The sequence below is a fragment of the Prosopis cineraria genome, unplaced genomic scaffold (assembly GCF_029017545.1).
Source record: "Prosopis cineraria cultivar Desert tree isolate PC_DT_omini unplaced genomic scaffold, ASM2901754v1 PC4, whole genome shotgun sequence".
Classification (NCBI taxonomy): domain Eukaryota; kingdom Viridiplantae; phylum Streptophyta; class Magnoliopsida; order Fabales; family Fabaceae; genus Prosopis; species Prosopis cineraria.
In genome coordinates, this window is record NW_026555335.1 from 9,030,004 (window position 1) to 9,043,374 (window position 13,371).

A 13,371-nucleotide genomic window follows, 5' to 3' on the forward strand; every position below is an offset into this window, starting at 1 on the left:
AGTTCATCTTTAATTTTCATTTGAAAATTTTTAAATTACCCAAATAAATTTTTTTAAATATATAGATTCAAATATCACACTTGAGATTTTGATTTTAAATCTAAAATCTAAATACAAATAAAAATCTATCAATCCAACCAACAGCAGTAAGTTTATTTTGATGAAACCAATAATCCATATTTTGTTGTTGTGTCAAACCTATCCGCCACAAGTGGTTTGATCACGCTCGCTGGTGCACCTCAGCGGCGACTTGTTAGTGGACAGGACGCAACGTCTCCTTCAAAATTTTCTTCATCTTGAAAATATCTGAAAATTCTACAATGATGCACGAGACTTGGTTGAGGAACGTCGAAACGTAAGTGTGTTTAAGAACAGTGTGGTTTTTTCTTCATAGTTTTTGAAAATTTTTAATTTTTTACACATTTTAACAATATTTTAAATTTAAATGTACATGAAACAGTGAGTATTTCTGGTACAAAAATTAAAAATCCCTATTATTTAAACTCCTCGAGACAAGTCAACGATATCTAGAAACGTTGACAAGTAAAATTCAAAAATCTGATTGCCCCGACTCCAGACTAGAGCTGATAGCAGATAAAAAGATGCCTAATGCTTGCTCTGGCTTCCGCAATCACCACCGCCATGAATGCCTTTCATTTGCGTTGGGTGCTTCTCTCTCTATTCTCGCTTCACCTCAACCTCTTTGCTGTAGCTTCTGCGTCTGACCCTGTAAATTCCAACGCTGACAGTTTCAATAACCCTAGTAAGAGTAAAATTTTCAGGGATGAATGGCCTCGGCTTCAGACCGCTGTGGACAGAGTGATTGGTCAAATTGAAGGGTTTGATAACTCTGGTTTCACTTCATACGAGTACATGTGTTATTATACGTATCCTTCGGGCTTCCCGTTTCATCTACGGTCACTGGGTTTTTATTATGCTTGGATTTTCATGATTATTCCATTGTTGACAGTTATGGCTTTTTCTTTGGTGTTTCTTTCATCCCTGTTGGAATTTCTAGACTGATAAATTCTTCAGTTTATTGTAGCTTTGGTACTTGGGCTCCTTCCTGCCAAATTATTTGGGCATCACTTGATTGGAAAAGCAAATTCTACTTATCTGGCTGTGCCTGTTGTAGTGGTGTGTAATGTCCCACGTCTGGTAGCCTCATGAGAAAAGTGGGGTTTATAAGTTTAAGGGCTCTCAGTTAAATTTTTAGGATCAGCTCTCCTTTTATACTCATAACATGGTAGAAACAATAGAACCTTATTTTATGTTTGGATTGAGGATAATGTTGGAAAAAGGAAGGGAAGAAGAAGAATTGTCATTTAAATGCACAATTCTGCCCCTTTGCATCCGTTTCTTCAATTCAAGCGTAGAATATGGGACTGAGATGTTAGATTTAAAAAATTGAATTTATCTATGGAATTTGAATTCTCTGATCTTGTAAAAGCTTTTAATGCTACTTGGTTTGAATACATCATTCTTTTTCTTGCTTGAAGAAGGCATTCTTGATGGTAATTAAACAGTCAAGCCAGTTCTTCCACATTTTCAGTTTCCTATGTCTTTTCAATTTTTTACATCCATGACCATTAACATGGCTTATGTCTAACATAGAAGAGCAATTGGTTAAAACTATTAGTATTTGATGCTAAGATGGTTTTCTGTACACTTTTCTGCTGGCCTGAAATGTTTTATTTCCATCCCATTTTATGATTTACCTGAGCACATCTTTAGGGGAATATAAAATGTTAAAGTTATACTTCAGATCTGTTTGGTTGTTGCCTATAATACATTTGTTATGAAGTTTTGATATGATTTCAGTATAAGTGCCGCTATGAAAAGCCTCATATTCCTCCTATATATGGACTTGAGAGTGGCAATTTTACATGGAATCTGGTGTCCTCAAAATTACTCTCCTTTTTTATGTCCTTAACTCCAATATCCAGAATTGTTTATGAATTGTGTACAGATCGCCAGGGCAAAAAAAAACTCTGAGATGCTCTATGACCAGTATAAAAAGGTTTTTGATGAATATATTAATTCCACTGTAAGTCTAGTTTTGAGATTATTACTAGTATCTGTACGGTTGCTTGCTTGCATCAATAATCAATTTTGCCCGAATACAGAAGGTCAAGAGTACAGACATTATTGATGATATAATTGAATATGTATGGCTTCCCCCCCTTTTACCAAGTTCTGCCATCTTTGAGGGTGAAGGAAGATGAAGCCTTGTTGATAGAACTACTTGGAAGATGGTTAAATCACAAATTTATGACTCGTTGGCTTTCAAGATTTTTTCACTATCTTGACAGATACTTCCTTCAGTTGAAGAAAGTAGCTTATTATCCTTTGATGACTTGGTTGGTGATGAATTCTTTTGACAAATTTACTTTACATCTTATTTTATTATTCTCTGAGAACATATCCACAAATTTACCTCCTTGTTTCAGGTTCATGGAGAGATGAACAAACAGATGGTGGATGCTGTAATATATATGGTATACCTCCCCCCCTCCCTTAATGTTGTGTCTTTTTTGAAAACTTATGCACTTTATTGATCTTTGAGTTCACATTCAGTCTTTGTTGTCAGCTTTAGTCTTCACTCTTCCGTTTCATCCTCATCAGATTAAGTTTGCTGCTTAACACAGTAATACTCTCCAAACGATTTCTAAAATGGGATTGTGAAGGTGATTTTGGGTGGCAAGGACAAAATGATGTGGTTTTTGAGGAAGTTTGTAAGGAAAATGTGAATAAAAATAGGGAATGAAAAAGATAAGCGGTGAACGGAATCTGGTTGTGGGGACCTCTTATAATCTTGAAATGAAAATTAGACATATCATTTTCTTTCTTGTTTCTGTTTAGTCTTCTTTTCTGGTCCAGCTTACTTCTCTCATGCCCTGGAGCTTGTAATTTGTTCTTCACTTGATTTTGGTAATTGAGTCTGCTTCTCTCTATTTCTGTGGTCCCTTTCATGAAATCCACTTTTACCTCCCCTGCATCTATCCTTCTTGTATCGTCCTCAACTAGATTTCAGTCATTGATGAGAAAATTGCAGTTTGAAATCTGACCAAAAGGAACCAGTTTACCTTACAGACACATTGATATCACCTGACTTTATTAAATAATTGCTCTTTTGTTGTCAGAATGAAAGACGACATGCTGGAGAGTACATTGATCGTTCTTTGCTAAGAAATGTGATTGCCATCTATGCGGAGATTGGACGTGGCTCAAGAAAATACCATGCAAAAGTCTTTGAGGAAATAAATAAAGACAGGACTACGTTCTATTCTGATTTGCCTTTAAGTGGGATGGCAAGTGATCTATCTTTTACTGAAAAACTAGTATAACTTGACATGGATTCATCGATCAATCTTCTAGTTTCCTTGATGAAAACAAGGCCAGTCACTAAGAACTCCATTCCTATCTTACCAGTTTCACACTGTGTATATGTTATCTCAGGTTAAGTTCCGAGCCTTTAAAAGCTTTTCATTCTCATCCACTCTATAGAGAAAGTGCTACTCTGCACAATTTACGCCTCACATTACTTCAATGAAGCAGACCAAGTTCGAACCTTTCAGTTGTCTTTGTTAAAATTTTATAATATAAGCAGAAACTGTTTACATCTAGCAGAAAAATAGGATATTGCTTCCATTATGATCTGATGTCTGGTGAAAGCAGGTCATGCTACACCAAATTGTTATGTTTATAGTAACTACTACAAAGCTTGTCTAACATATGCTTTAACTTTAACTAGCGCTTGAATGTTACAAATTTTTTTACCTTGAAAAGAATATGTTGTAAAATCATGGAATCTTTGAGGTTGTTTTTGTATTTCATACAAAACTTCGAGTATTGTGAATTGTAAGTCATTTTCTTTGTTTTTCTCCTTTTGCTGCATGTCTAGGCTAATTAAGGCATTACAAATGATCGCAGGAAGAGAAATTAGATGATCATCCAATGAAGTCAGGAAAGAAAGTCTATTTACAAAGCCCTGATGGAGATACCTTTGTCGTTAATTATGATGTTGCACTTATGCTAAAGTCAATCAAGGGCTGGGTTGAACTTGAAACCAATATGACTATTCCTCTTAAAGTGAGAGGCAAGATTGTAACATCCTGATTTTTTATATAATAAAGAAATTGTGGAATTTAGGTTTTGAGAAAAAAAATGATAATAATAGGAATTTATATTATTTGAGGTTATTTAGAAATAATATTATGGTTAGGTATTTAATTATAAATTTAAAAATTTAAATTTAAAACCACATAAGCAATATTTAGTTAAGATATAATACATAAATAATTTTTTTTATGTATGTGTTGAAAAAAAAAGAGAGAAAGTAGAAGGAACAAAAAAAAAAGGGGGTGGAAGGTTGTTGTTTCTAAGTCCCACATTGGTTAGATGAGGGAAGAGAAGAGGTGCCTTCATGTATAAAAAGGAGGGGGTGTGTGCATTAGGAAGCATGAGAGGCTAAGATGTAATTTAGAGAAAATTGCAACTTTTGGCCCAAAGGTTTGAATAATTAAATTCAAACCTATAGTTTTTTTTAATATAATTTTGGGACTCACAATCCCATTTTTATATTATTTTTCTCTCTTCCTCTCACGTTGCTCGGCGTTTTCTCTCAAGGGGGGATTATTTTCTTTTTCTTCAGGTATGTTCTAACTTTCCTGTTTAGATTAGCATTTAAAAATTTATTTAATTACAAAATTAATTTTATAGTTATTTTCTAAATAATATTAGCTTTCTAGTGATATGATTATTTTGTAGGATAGAGTAAATATTTTGATTAGGATTTTTCTATAGGATAGTTAATCTGATGATATGATGGATTAAAAATATAGGTTAAAATTCTTAGGGATATAAAAAATATTATAGAATATTTTTTTAAGGTTGAAACTCATGTTTAAGAATTTTTGAGTTAAAATCTAGATCTATATGGTTGAATTTATGTAGAATCTGAGACGTAGGGATAAACCTATGATTATTAAATATTTATCTAAGTATGAATAGGTATTTTTGAGGTTATAGAAAGGTGATTTGAGGCTTCAGGATAATTCTAAAATTTTTAATTTATTTTTGGATGAATTTTTAGAATGTAGAAGGATGAAATTGTGATACTAGAAGTGAATTGAGGATAAAAAAAAATAGTTCATTAGGGTACGAGAATTTTAGAAAAGAATTTGGGAAGTTAAATGAGGCATAAATCTTAAATTAGTGTTAATATGGACTATAGATTTAAGACTTTCTAACTCTTTAAATTAGAGTTATTTATTTTAATGTAAAATTAATATATAGTATTGTGAAATAATTATGTAGATTATATTGACAAAGATAGTGGTGAAAAAGGAGTTGTGAAGGGGAACTTGTTATTCAAGACACAAGGTAACCATTATTAATGTGTTGTGATGAGTGTGTTTGTGAATGGTTATGTGTTGTTTTGTTGTTTGGAAAAATTATGAATTATTGAAAATAAATACTGTATATACTTGTTTGAAATTATTGCCAAGTGGGTTAAAATTTTATTTTTTTATTTATCATGATGAGATATTATTGTTCGGATATATTCCTGTTTGGATATTTGAATGATGCATGACTTGTCAGGGTATTTTAATGTATGGTGTTAATGGGAATTTCTGTTCGGTTAATTATTACCACGTGGTAAGCCCTCATTGGACCCAATGAGTGGCGTGTCGCTTGATCCAACTCACCTTTGGCCGGGTGATTTGGCGTCCGAGCATGGTGAAAGGAGGATATAAGGTGCAGTCATGCAATTAAATACTTGTTCGGTTTGTTTGAAAATATTGTTCGGTTAAATGTTTGTGTGCCCACTTAGCAATCGCATGATTAGTTACATCCGCATGCATCATTACATATTAATTTTTGGTTACTGGGACTTTTAAGTCTCATTCCCCGTGGTTAATATTTTTACAGGAGCGAGTCCGGCCGAGAAAAGCACCAGAGGTGTAATTATGGTCTATGAGACACCATCTTTTACGTTGCCTCTTATTTTGGATTATACAATGTATCTTGTGCCAACTTAGGACATATCTTCTTTGTGAAGCATGTAAACTCTAATCCTTTTTATTAAAAGTATTTATATGACCAAGAGGATTATATCTGTCCCTCTTGATTCATGACCTGATTTAAATAACATGCTATGAGGATCATGTCTGTCCCTCATGGTTCTAATTGCTTTTTGAGATATTTTAAGACCTGTGGTATATTGTCTTGGATGTATCATGGTAGAAATTTTTCTACCATGATAAGGGTATGATAAGGGTTCAATGAAAAAAAAATGATTTCTTGAATTAATAATTTACGAAAAATCGGTTTGTAAATTTGAGGGTGTTACAAAGATCTTGGTCAAGGTCCATCCAGTACTGCTATATGCATGTTGAATCCTCCCATTCTGAGGACAAAACCTTAGAGATTGATCTCGATGACTGGGATGTCAGATTTCTGAAGGTCAACGATGGCATGCTATTTGATCTCATTAAAGCTTCAAACTACTTGAACGTCGAGAGTCTGCTGGATCTGGCGACCCAGAAAGTAGGAGACATGATGAGATGGAAGACTCCTGAGGAAATTCGCATGATGTTTAACATTAAGGATGAATTTGACCCCAAAGCTTTTGATGATGATTTTGAGGATTACTTGTTGAAGTATCTGAGATTTTCTCAATATTGTTTTATACATCCATTTATGTTATGTTTGGATATACTTGAATTTGGATTTGGATTTGGATTTGAGCTAAATCCATTGTTTGGATAATTAAAAATGTATGGATTTAGATTTGACCCAAATCCAAGCTCTCCCTTAAACTCTTTGTAATTTGAAATCCTTTCTAAATCTCTCTTATTTTAAGTCCTAACTCAAGCTCTTTTGTAATTTGACTCAAGTGCATGAAGGTTTGATCTATTTGCCAATTGTAATTGGACCGAAGCGCTAAAGTTGACGGAAAGAAGCTGCCACCGTTGATTGAGACGAGATGTTTGACTTCCACCCTGATCGGACCGACGGCGATGACAGGGACCGAAAGGCCAACTTCTAACAGGACTAGACCAACGGTGATGACGGGGACAGTATGGCCAACTTCCACCAATACCAGACCAACGGTGATAGCGAGAACCGAATGACTGACTATCATAGGGACTGGACTAACAGCAACGACAGGGACGGGACAACTGACTTTTATTGGGATCGGACTGACGGCGATGACGGGGATCGGATTGCCGACTTCTACCAGGATCGGACCGATGATGACGATGGGGATTAGATGACCGACTTCCACCAAGACCTGACTGACGGTGACAATGGGATCGGATGCTCAATTTCCACCAGGACAGGACTGACGACGACGATGTGGACCAGACGTTTGACTTTCATCGGCACCGAATTGGACCGACGGTCACTAGACTGGAGGCGATGGCAACGGAAGGCGACCATCTGGTCGTCACTCGGTGGAAGTTGGACTTTCAATCACCATCATCGCCGTCAATTTGGTTCAATGGAATTCGGCCATTCGATGTCCGTCATCGCTGTCGGTGTAATATCCTAGGAATTTTTAGTATAATTATAATATTGTGTTTTAAAGGTATTTTAGTAATTTTGGAGTAAATAGAGCAAGAAATAAGATCTGGCTTGGTGGAGATAGTGTAGCCATTTAATTAGGAGGTCTAAAGTTGGAACCTTAAGGAGGTTAAGAGTACAAATTTTATTTTTTTGCTTCAGCTCTTCCCAGAATTACCATTATGCCCTTCTTTAAATTTGAATATATGTCCTCCTTTCATTCTTCAATTTTTCCAGAACCATCTGTGAGTGAGAAGGCCTCAATTTTTTGCTGATACTTTGTCCTCCATTGCACTTCGTCTCTTCCCTTCCATTTCTAGTGGTCGCTGGTGAAGGTGGAGGCTCGCCATAGTTGTGTGCACCCAAAGCTCAGTCGTGCTTTCTGTCTCTATTTATCTCCTTCGTTTTTGTTCAGTCCTTGTTGTTCATGCATGTGTTGCTGATGGGTGTGAGAATCAGGTCGTTGGTGTTGCAAATGTGTGCTGTGGTCATCCACTACTAGAAGCTCAGGTCATGAATCCATGGTCTTTCAATTTGCCATCGATCTCTGTATTTTTTTTACTATTTGTGATGTTGAATCTTCTTCTTTCTCCTTCATTCTTCCTATTCGTGAGTTATTTATAAGTGGAGAGCTAATTTGATGATGTTGCAAGGCTGATTTATGGGTAAGAGGCTGATTTAATGCTGTTATCTTCTTCCCCTGTTTAGTTGTGGTTTCATTTTTTTCCTCCCTGTTTGCAACGTTAATTCAGCTAAAGTGAGCAACTTTGACCTCTTTTTTTTTCCCCTTTGGATAAAGCTGTAAGTGTGTGATGTTATAGAGTTGAAATTGCAAATTTTCCTTCGTATTTTGTTGGTGCTCGTGGCTGTATATGTGTTCGAATATGAAGGGAAGCTTGAGTTAAGTTTAAAAATTGATGATGTAGATTTGAATTTTAATTGAGTTTGATTTGGTTATTGGCTATAATATTGACATTTTGAAATCTTTGGAAGTGAAGTTATAAAGGAAGAGGTTGGTATTTGTTTTAAAGGTAATGCCTATATGGTCTCTGATAAAATGCCTTAAGAGAATTTTGCTTGAAATTACAATTATTAAAGTCTCAATAAATTCCTTGAAAGACATAATTGGCTGAGATGGTGTTATCTATGAATTTAGCTCAAAAATTTGGAAAAAGAGATACTTGAATAAGAATTTTTCTATAACTTTGTGGGATCTCACAAGAAACATGAGTCGGCTTGAGGTGTTGCTCATTTGTGAACTTGAATCAAATATTGCAAAAGAAATTTATTTATGTTATTGAGAGATGAAGTGAATTCTTGAGAATTTTATGATTATTAATTTCTAAAGTATACTGTTACCTTATGATTTAATTTTGGGATTAGTTAGAAGGGGAAAGAAATCTTTTATAATTTATAGGAATTTAATTAAATTGCATTATTTTATATTTTTAGGGGGTGTGGAGGAAAAATATTTTGATAGGAACTAAAGGGGAATTTTGCATTTCAAGATTTTCGGGTAAGTGGATAATGTTTAAAATAATTTATTAGCAAAGTTTCTTTTCATCAAAGATATTAATTTCAACAATTCACAATTTTATCTATTTATATATGTGCATATATGTATGTATTTTTTAAGCATTGATTATTTCTATTGATTCCTGAAGTCATGTTATGTGCTTACAACATTGATAAAATTATTTTTTTTTACAAGTTCCCTATAAAATGATTTGATTTAATGATTTTATATCCCAATGATTTTAATTAGTAATCTATTTATAATTACTCATTTTGTTTATTTGCTTCCTTGAAATCAAGAGATAATATTTGATATCATGATTTAATGATTTAAGATTTCATTTAAAGTTATATAAAATTCTTTTATTTCACATTTATTTAAATTTTTATGAAAAACGTTGTGTTTTTAACTTTCCTTTTATTCATGTTTAATTAATTATATTTTTGGGACATTATTCACTGAAAATAATTTTAGTCTCAGATAGTGTAGTTGACGCTTAATCACCAACTGGACATTAAAGAGTTTATAATTGATTAGAAGTAGAGAAGCTAAGGATTAAACTTTCTTTTGATGTAAAGTTTTTTTTTTAATCATGAAATTTTATTTTGTAATCTTATTGTTAGAGGGTAGCACTTATTGAGAAAAAAATAGTAGAAAATCATTTGAGATGATTTGGGCATGTACAAAGAAAATCGCTAGAGGCACTAGTGAAAAGAATGGAACATATAACTTTGAGCCCTGTTAAGAGGGGTAGATGAAGGCCTAAGAGAACACTTTTAGAAGTTGTTGAACGCGATCTCTTAATTAATAATACTTTTAAAATTTTGGTAAATGATAGAGCACAATGGCGTCTTGCAATCCATGTAGCTGATCCCACCTAGTGGGATAAAGGCTTATTATTGTTGTTGTTGTATTGTTAGGTACTCTACATAGTCTGTGATTAGATTGTTTATGTTGTTATATAGTTTGTTTGCTGGCTGGAAGGAGCTCTACTCCTGATTGACTTGATGTTTTTGTTAGAAACGTTGTATTGTAGAATTTTCGGGAGATCTTATTTATAGAGGAGGTTCTGTTGAAATTTCTACAAAAATACTGAAACTTTTATTACAGGAGAACATTAGTAAATGTGTCACAAATTTCAAGTCTAATTATGTTTTATAAATAAATATTAAATCTTAGATTAAGGTTTCCTTTACCACGGCTTAAGGGATATATGTTTGTACATACATCTTGTGCTAGTCATGCCTAATTTTTAGGACGTGACAATCAATCTGGTCCCGATCTTCCCTGTTAGTCCGATCCTGGTGGATATCGACGGTTTAGTCCCCGTTGTGGTTGTCGGTTTGGTTTTGATAGAAGTTAGCCATTCCGTCCCTGTCAATCCGATCTTGGTGGAAGTGGGACGTCCCAGTCCACCCATCACGCCGTCGGTCAGACCTTGGAAATTTGGCATTCCTATTCTCGTTGTCGCTTGTCAGTCTGGTAGATGAAAGTCGGCTGTTCTGTTCCCGTTGTTGCCCATCGGTTTGGTCCTGGGGAAGTGGCCGTCTCGTTCCCATCGTCGCGACGATCTAGTCTCATGGAAGTCAGAGGTCTTGTCCCGATCATCACCAATGTCACCGTCCTAGTTGGTTTTGTTTATTTGATCTTATTGAAAGTTGCCCATTCGAATCATCGAGTTTGACCAATTTTCAACTTTCTTTTACATTCAAATATAGAAATTAAAATTTGAAATTTTCTTTAGATCCAAACAAAGAATTTAATATTATAATTGAAAATTTTTATATTATTCAAATAAAGCATTTAGAATCTATGAATTTTAAACGTGAGATTTTAAATCCAAATTTTTAACTTAAATGCACCCATCCAAATACAACCTTAATGTATTTTTATGGCTTTCTGTTGGCTCATTGGGGCTCTTTAAATTTCAGAGGTAACTTATGTATCATTATAACAAATTCGTATGGTAATAATTTAATCTTTATAATTAGTTTGAAACAAAAAATGAAGAGGCATTTTTACACCTTCAAATAATTAGCGCTGCGTGATTTTCTTATAGCTCCAAACACGTATATCTATCTTTTGGCATCCTCTAAATATATTTAATTGCTTGGTATAAAATTTAAGTGCTTACTAAATTTAAAACTAAATTTAAAATATTAATACTTAACATGGATGGTTTAAATTTAGTACTTATTATTTTTCATGTCATATAAATTGTTTTTTGCAACATTTCTGATAAGGCATGGAGAAATTTTCTAGTTTTTTTTTCCATAAAAAAAGTGAAATTGAAATAAGCTCACTCATCCCAGTAGGAAAGAAATAATAAATAATAAAATAAAAAAGTGTATGCAACTCATATATAAGATTTTTTTTAATAATTTATGAATTTATGAATAGCGTTATTTGAAATAAAATTTTAAAATATAACTCCCATTTACTTATAAGAAAGTTTTTGGAAGGTTGTTAGCTTTGTAAAGTATATATAAACTGTTAAAATGTTGGGTATTATGGGGGAAAAAATATCAATTAAAATAAGTACAATTGAGGTAGAATTTATCATATTCAAAAATATTTAAAAGAAGAGATATCATCAATTAACTCTATCTACCTGTTTGAATTAATCAAAAGATATGTTAGAAATACTCCTTTTGTTTTCAAAATATTTATCTTTAGAAAAAATTTCAGATTGTCTTATATTTTTAAACTTTCAAAATACTATTCAACAATATTTTCTATTTTGTTATTAAAGACATAAGTATTAATACATACGCCACATAAATAAGAAGCAAATTTGGCAAAGAAAAACGTATATACTTAAAATTTTTTTTAATTAAATCAAGATACATGCATCTTTTAAAAGTGCAACATATTATTATTTATAACAAATTTTTAGTATTAATATTAATATAAAATTCATTTCTCTTGATTTTATCAGTCTATTGGATTATTAAATATATAAAGTAAGTAGTTAAATTTTGGCCCTTCGATAAGATATGCTCCTGATGTGTAATAACCTCACTTGACAAATTATTATTATAAATTTATATTATATTTATATTTTTTAATTTATGTATAATAACTATATAAGGAAAATATTTTTTTTCGCCAAACTAGAATGACAAATATTTAATGGAGTAATAAGATAAGACAGTATTTGATGAACTGAAGATGGATGATTTTGCAAGTCACTATATTCAGACAAAGGATGAATCATTGAATATTTTTAATTTGTTTTACTGATTTTTAATTTTTTTTTCAATTTATTTAATTTTGATTAAAATCACATATTAAAATTTTATAAAAATATTTTAATATAAAATTAATAATAAAATATCATATTATTATTTTAAAATACAGTGTATTTTTAATTTTTAATTTTTTTTTCATCAAAAACTTATTCCATATTTATAAATTATTTATATATTATTAGGGGAATAATTACAAATTATCTTCATTACGGTTATTAATCATTTATGATAATTTTATGATTAGAAAATAAACAGCAGTATTTTATTCCGAACTATTCTGATGCAGTAATAATTTAATTTATTTTTATTTATTTTGAAACAAAATGAAGAGGCATTTTTACACCTTCAAATAATTAGCGCTGCGTGATTTTCTTATAGCTCCAAACACGTATATCTATCTTTTGGCATCCTCTAAATATATTTAATTGCTTGGTATAAAATTTAAGTGCTTACTAAATTTAAAATATTAATACTTAACATGGATGGTTTAAATTTAGTACTTATTATTTTTCATGTCATATAAATTGTTTTTTTGCAACATTTCTGATAAGGCATGGAGAAATTTTCTAGTTTTTTTTCCATAAAAAAGTGAAATTGAAAATAAGCTCACTCATCCAGTAGGAAAGAAAAATAAATAATAAAATAAAAAAGTGTATGCAACTCATATATAAGATTTTTTTAATAATTTATGAATTTATGAATAGCGTTATTTGAAATACAATTTTAAAATATAACTCCCATTTTTACTTATAAGAAAGTTTTTGGAAGTTTGTTAGCTTTGTAAAGTACTATAAAACTGTTAAAAATGTTGGGTATTTATGGGGAAAAAATATCAATTAAAATAAGTACAATTGAGGTAGAATTTATCATATTTAAAAATATTTTTAAAAAGAAGATATCATCAATTAACTCTATCTACCTGTTTGAATTAATCAAAAGATATGTTAGAAATACTCCTTTTGTTTCAAAATATTTATCTTTAGAAAAAATATTTCATATTGTCTTATATTTTTAAACTTTCAAAATACTATT

General features: G+C 31.9%; 1 long non-coding RNA gene and 1 pseudogene across 1 annotated transcript; both read left to right on the plus strand.

The window, feature by feature from the left end:
• Positions 1-349: 349 nt before the first annotated feature.
• On the plus strand, positions 350-4,100 carry LOC129308817 (cullin-1-like; annotated as a pseudogene).
• A 2,262-nt stretch (positions 4,101-6,362) lies between these two features.
• Positions 6,363-8,298, plus strand: LOC129309559 (uncharacterized). Its single transcript, XR_008592929.1, has 2 exons — positions 6,363-6,665; positions 6,903-8,298. It is a non-coding gene; the product is annotated as an uncharacterized LOC129309559 (long non-coding RNA).
• The last annotated feature ends 5,073 nt before the right edge of the window (positions 8,299-13,371 follow it).